The sequence below is a fragment of the Somniosus microcephalus genome, chromosome 1 (genome assembly GCF_052327205.1).
Source record: "Somniosus microcephalus isolate GS21.2 chromosome 1, FLI_Smic_1.0, whole genome shotgun sequence".
NCBI lineage: Eukaryota > Metazoa > Chordata > Chondrichthyes > Squaliformes > Somniosidae > Somniosus > Somniosus microcephalus.
In genome coordinates this window covers 29521575-29527639 of record NC_140987.1, presented here as the reverse complement: position 1 = coordinate 29527639, position 6065 = coordinate 29521575, and the positions used below count along the sequence as shown (strand labels likewise).

Sequence of the window (6065 nt, the reverse complement as noted above, 5' to 3'; positions counted from 1 at the left end):
CCAGCCATCGAAGCAGAGCTGGAGAGCCTGGAGCGTTCAGGTGTACTGTCCAAGGTAGACTGGAGTGAGTGGGCTACACCCATCGTCCCTGTGATGAAAAAGTCATTGAGCAGCATGCCTGTGGAACCAAGGAAGGTTCGCACCTGTGGGGACTTTAAGGTAACAGTGAACTCGGTCCTTCACACCGTACAATATCCACTTCCGCGGATTGAAGATATTTTCGCCTCGCTATCTGGAGGGAAATGCTTCACTAAGATTGATCTGGCCCAGGCGTATCTGCAAATGGAAGTTGAAGAAGCATCAAAAATATACCTCACAATCAACACCCATAAAGGTCTCTACCAATACAACCGGCTGGTATTCGGGGTAGCATCAGCTCCGGCTATTTGGCAGAGGGCAATGGAACAAGTCCTGCAAGGGATCCCGGGGACCCAGTGTTATTTGGATAACATCCTGGTCACGGGCGAAAATGACAGTGATCACCTTGCCAACCTGGAGCAGGTGCTCACTAGATTGCAGGAATATGGGCTCCGAGCTAACCGCCCCAAATGCGAGTTTTTTAGAAAACAGATCTCGTATTGTGGCCACGTTATCAATAAAGAGGGGTTACATAAGTCCCCAGAGAAGATTGAGGCAGTAGTCAAGGCTCCAGCACCGGAAAATGTGTCACAACTGAGGTCGTTCCTCGGGCTGGTAAACTACTACCATAAGTTCTTGCCAAATTTGTCTACAATACTACACCCACTGAACACCCTACTGCAAACTGGGGTGCCATGAAAGTGGAGTGATGAATGTAGACGAGCTTTCCAGTAGAGCAAAACATTAATCACATCGAAAGAGGTATTGGCCCATTACAACCCACCATTACCAATTCGGTTGGCATGTGATGCGTCACCCTACGGCATTGGAGCGGTGCTGTCGCACAAATTCTCGGACGGCTCAGAGAGGCCAATAGCCTTTGCATCACGATCACTAACCTCAGCTGAGCGTAACTTCACCCAGATTGACAGGGAGGCCCTCAGCCTAGTGTGGGGAGTGAAAAAGTTCAATCACTATCTGCACGGGCAGAAATTCACCTTGCTGACTGATCACCAGCCTCTTGTCTCCATTTTTAATCCGAAGAAGGGTGTTCCGGTGATGACTGCGCAACGACTACAAAGATGGTCACTTTTTCTAGGGGCGCACCACTATGAGATTGAATATAAGGGCACGAAACAGCATGGAAATGCTGATGGGCTATCATGCCTGCCACTGCCTACTGTGGAGGAAGCACCAGCAGTGGATCCTGTCAAAATATTCCATTCGACTATAGTTGAATACCTACCGGTAACTAACGCTTGTATCAAAAAGGAAACCCGAAATGACCCGACACTGTCTCGGGTATATGATTTGACGGTGAAGGGATGGCCAGCACATGGCGACTCACTGTTGCCAGCATTCTCGACAAGGAGAGAACAGCTGTCAGTGTGCCGGGGGACCTTGATGTGTGGATCCCGAGTGGTAATTCCACCCAAGTTAAGGGATAGAGTGCTCAATGAGCTTCATGAGGGTCATCTGGGAGGGGTAAAAATGAAAAGCCTAGCCAGGGCTTATGTGTGGTGGCCGGGAATCGATAAACAAATCAAGGACCTGACCAAGAGCTGCTCAGGATGCCAGAAAGTCCAAAATGCACCACCACAGGCCCCTCTACACCCATGGGAGTGGCCCTCATCTCCATGGCAACGGGTGCATATTGATTTTGTTGGTCCATTCATGGAGTCAATGTTTTTAATAGCCGTGGATGCGCACTCGAAATGGCCTGAGGTCATCAAAATGTCCTCCACCACCACGGAGAAAACTATTGCAGTCCTACGGACCATTTTTGCCAGGAATGGCTTGCCAGAGCAAATTTGCTCCGACAACGGACCACAGTTTGTGTCCGAAGAGTTCCGGAGGTTCTTGAAATAGAATGGGGTAAGGCATTACACATCCACCCCGTATCATCCAGCCACAAATGGATTGGCTGAGAGGTTCGTACAAACCTTTAAGAAGGCAATAAAGGCTATGTACAATGACAACATTCCGCTGCAGCACAGGGTGGACAATTTCCTGTTCGCCTACCGGAATGCAACACATGCAGTCACCAACCAGGCCCCAGCCATGATGTTCTTTAACCGAAGGTTAAGATCTCGCCTGGATTTGCTCAGACCAAACGTACGAAGAGATGTTGAGAGTAAGCAATTCCAGCACATCCATGAGAAGCCAACAAGGAGCTTCAATGTAGGGCAACCAGTCTTGGCCCGTGACTACCGAACAGAAAAATGGCAGCCAGGAACGATATGCACACGGCAGGGCCCACTAATGTACACAGTGGACGTTGGGGAGAGCATCGTGAGACGCCATGCTGACCAGATCCTAGAGTCACAGGAACAAGTCAACCCCATGCCTCGCCCATACGTACCTGGTGATGAACCCGACGTACAGGTCGCATCTACCCCAGAAACAGTAGCATCGGAAGCCGATGAACCAACCGACGACAGGGGGCCAGAATCGCCTCCGCACCAAGAGCAAGACAATCGGGAAAGGCGCTATCCAGAAAGGATCAGGAAGCCTCCCCAAAGACTGAATATATAAATAGACTATTTTCAGCTAATGTTGCATGTTAAAAGTGTTAATTGTAATTAGTTTGATATTTAATTGTTAAATGAGTGTTATGGTACTGTTAATCTAAAAGGGGAGGAATTGTAATGTATATACCTTTAAGGGGGGAACTATCTTTTACAGCTCATGTATACTGCAGTACCGGCAGTGACCACACCTGTATATAACACTGAGTAGTAATCTGTACAGATCAATTCCCGTGTGAGCCACGTTGAGTAAACACCTGTTGTACCGTTCTCCTGCACTCGGTGTCTTATTATACACGGACACAACAGGAAGGTTTAGCGAGGATTTGAGGGGAAATTTCTTCACCCAGAGGGTTGTGGGGGTCTGGAACTCACTGCCTGAAAGGATGGGAGAGGCAGGAACCCTAATCACATTTAAAAAGTACTTGGATATGCACTGGCAATGCTCTAAGCTGCCAGGCTACGGACCAAGAGCTGGGAAGTGGGATTAGGTTGGATAGCTCTTTGTTGGCCAGCGCGGACACGATGGGCCTAAATGGCCTCCTTCCGTGCTGCAACTTTCTATGATTCTAGGATTCTAGGATATAGTTATTGGGAAAAGCTGAACAGGCTTGGGGCTTTTTTCTTAAGAAAAGGGAAGACTGAGGGGTGACCTGATAGAGGGTCTTTAAGATTACGAAAGGGTTTGAAAGGGTAGATGTAGAGAAGATGTTTCCACTTGCGAACGAGACCCGAACTAGGAGTCACAAACACAAGACAGTCGCTAATAAATCCAATCGGGAATTCAGGAGAAACTTCTTTACCTAGAGAGTGGTTAGAATGTGGAACTCGCTACCACAGGGGGTTGTTGAGGCGAATAGCAGAGATACGTTTAAGGGGAAGCTAAATAAACACATGAGGGAGAAAGGAATAGAAGGATTTGCTGATAGGGTGAGATGAAGTAGGGTGGGAGGAGGCTCGTGTGGAGCATAAACACCGGCACGGACCAAATGGATGGAATGGCCTGTTTCCGTGCTGTACACTCGATGTAATTCTATGTAACAGCAAGCTCCCATACACAGCAATGTGATAATGACAAGATAATCTGTTTTTCAGTGATGTTGGTTGAGGGATAAATATTGGCCAGGACATCAGGGAGAACATATATAAGAACATAAGAAATAGGAGCAGGGAAAGGCCACTTGGCCCCTCGAGCCTGCTCCGCCATTCAATAAGATCATGGCTGATCTTGGGCTCAAAGCCACTTCCCTGCCCGCTCCCCATAACCCTTCACCCCCTTATCTTGCAACAATCTGTCTATCTCCACCTTAAATGTATTTAATGACCCAGCCTCCACAGCTCTCTGGGGCAGAGAATTCCACAGATTTACGACCCTCTGATAGAAGAAATTCCTCCTCATTTCCGATTTAAAAGGGTGCCCCCTTATTCTGAAATTATGCCCCCTAGTTCTAGATTTCCCCACGAGGGGAAACATCTTCTATGCATCTACCTTGTCGAGCCCCCTCAGAATCTTATATGTTTCAATAAGATCACCTCTCATTCTTCTAAATTCCAATCAGTACGGGAGCAGTAGCGTAGTGGTGATGTCACTGGGCTAGTAATCCAGAGGACTGGACTAATGAGCCAAAAACGTGAGTTCGAAATCCCACCACGGCAGCTGGGGAATTTAAATACAGTTAATTAAATAAATCTGGAATAAAAAGCTCGTATCAGTAATGGTAACCATGAAACTATCAGATTTTTGTAAAAACCCATCTGGTTCACTAATGTCCTTTAGGGAAGGAAACCTGCCGTCCTTACCCAGTCTGGGCTCTATGTGACTCCAGACCCACAGCAATGTGGTTGACTCTTAACTGCCCTCTGAAATGGCCTAGCAAGTCACTCAGTTGTAACTAACCGCTACGAAACAAAATAATAAGAATGAAACCAGACGGATCACCTTGGCACCGGCAACGGCACAGCCAGCACACCCAGCCCAGTCAACCCTGCAAAATCCTCCTCACCAACATCTGGGGACTTGTGCCAAAATTGGGAGAGCTGTCAAGCAACAGCCTGACACAGTCATACTCACAGAATCATACCTTTCAGCCAATATCCCAAACTCCTCCATCACCATCCCTAGGTATGTCCTGTCCCACCGGCAGGACAGACCCACCAGGGGTGGTGGCACAGTGGTATACAGTGGGGAAAGAATGGCCCTGGGAGTCCTCAACATTGACTCCGGACCCCATGAAGATACTTACCTGGCAGGGGAGAGACCATGATCAAGAAGGTGGTTCTCCCAGGACGAGGCTAGCCCATTGCACTTTGGGTGTGCTGACGCCTGCGATGTCCCCAAAGGCGGGGCAGCACGGTGGCATAGTGGTTAGCACTGTTGCCTCACAGCACCAGGGACCCGGGTTCAAATCCGGCCTCGGGTGACTGTCTGTGTGGAGTTTGCACATTCTCCCCGTGTTTGCGTGGGTTTCCTCCGGGTGCTCCGGTTTCCTCCCACAGTCCAAAGATGTGCGGGTTAGGTTGATTGGCCATGATAAAAATTGGCCCTTAGTGTTAGGGGGGATTAAATATGTGGGGTTACGGGGTTACGGGGATAGGGCTTGGGTGGGATGGCTGTCGGTGTAGGGACCGGGTGCTAGGGTTTGGATGATCAGCCATGATCTCGTTGAATGGCGGAGCAGGCTCGAAGGGCCGAATGGCCTACTCCTGCTCCTAGTTTCTATGTTTCTATGTTTCTATGTAAGTCTCATGGCTTCAGGCCAAGCATGGGCAAGGAAACATCCTGCTGATTACCACCTACCGCCCTCCCTCAGCAGATGAATCAGTACTCCTCCGTGTTCAACACTACTTGGAAGAAGCACTGAGAGTAGCAAAGGCACAGAATGTACTCTGGGTGGGGGATGTCAATGTCCATCACCAAGAGTGGCTCGGTAGCACCACTACTGGCCGAGTCCTGAAGGACATAACTGCAAGTCTGGGCCTGCGACAGGTGGTGAGTGAACCAACACGAGGGGAAAAACCTACTTGACCTCATCCTCACCAATCTACCTGTTGCAGATGCATCTGTCCATGACAGCATTGGCAGCAGTGAACATTGCACAGTCATTGTGGAGACGAAGTCCCATCTTCACACTGAGAACACCCTCCATTGTGTTGTGTGGCACTACCACCGTTCTAAATGGGATAGATTCAGAACAGATCTAGCAGCTCAAAACTTGGCATCCATGAGGCGCTGTGGGCCATCAGCAGCAGCAGAATTGTATTCCGCCACAAACCTGTAACCTCATGGCCCGGCATATCCCTCACTCTACCATTACCACCAAGCCAGGGGACCAACCCTGGTACAACAACGAGTGTAGAAGAGCATGCCAGGACCAGCATCAGGTGTACCTAAAAATGAGGAGCCAACCTGGGAAAGCTGCAACACAGGACTACATGCATGCTAAAAAGCGGAAGCAGCAT

At 49.0% G+C, this 6065-nt stretch overlaps 1 non-coding gene across 1 annotated transcript; it reads left to right on the top strand.

The window, feature by feature from the left end:
• The first annotated feature begins 4841 nt into the window (after positions 1-4841).
• On the top strand, positions 4842-5000 carry LOC147124010 (U1 spliceosomal RNA). Its single transcript, XR_015080204.1, has one exon. It is a non-coding gene; the product is annotated as a U1 spliceosomal RNA (small nuclear RNA).
• Positions 5001-6065: the final 1065 nt, after the last annotated feature.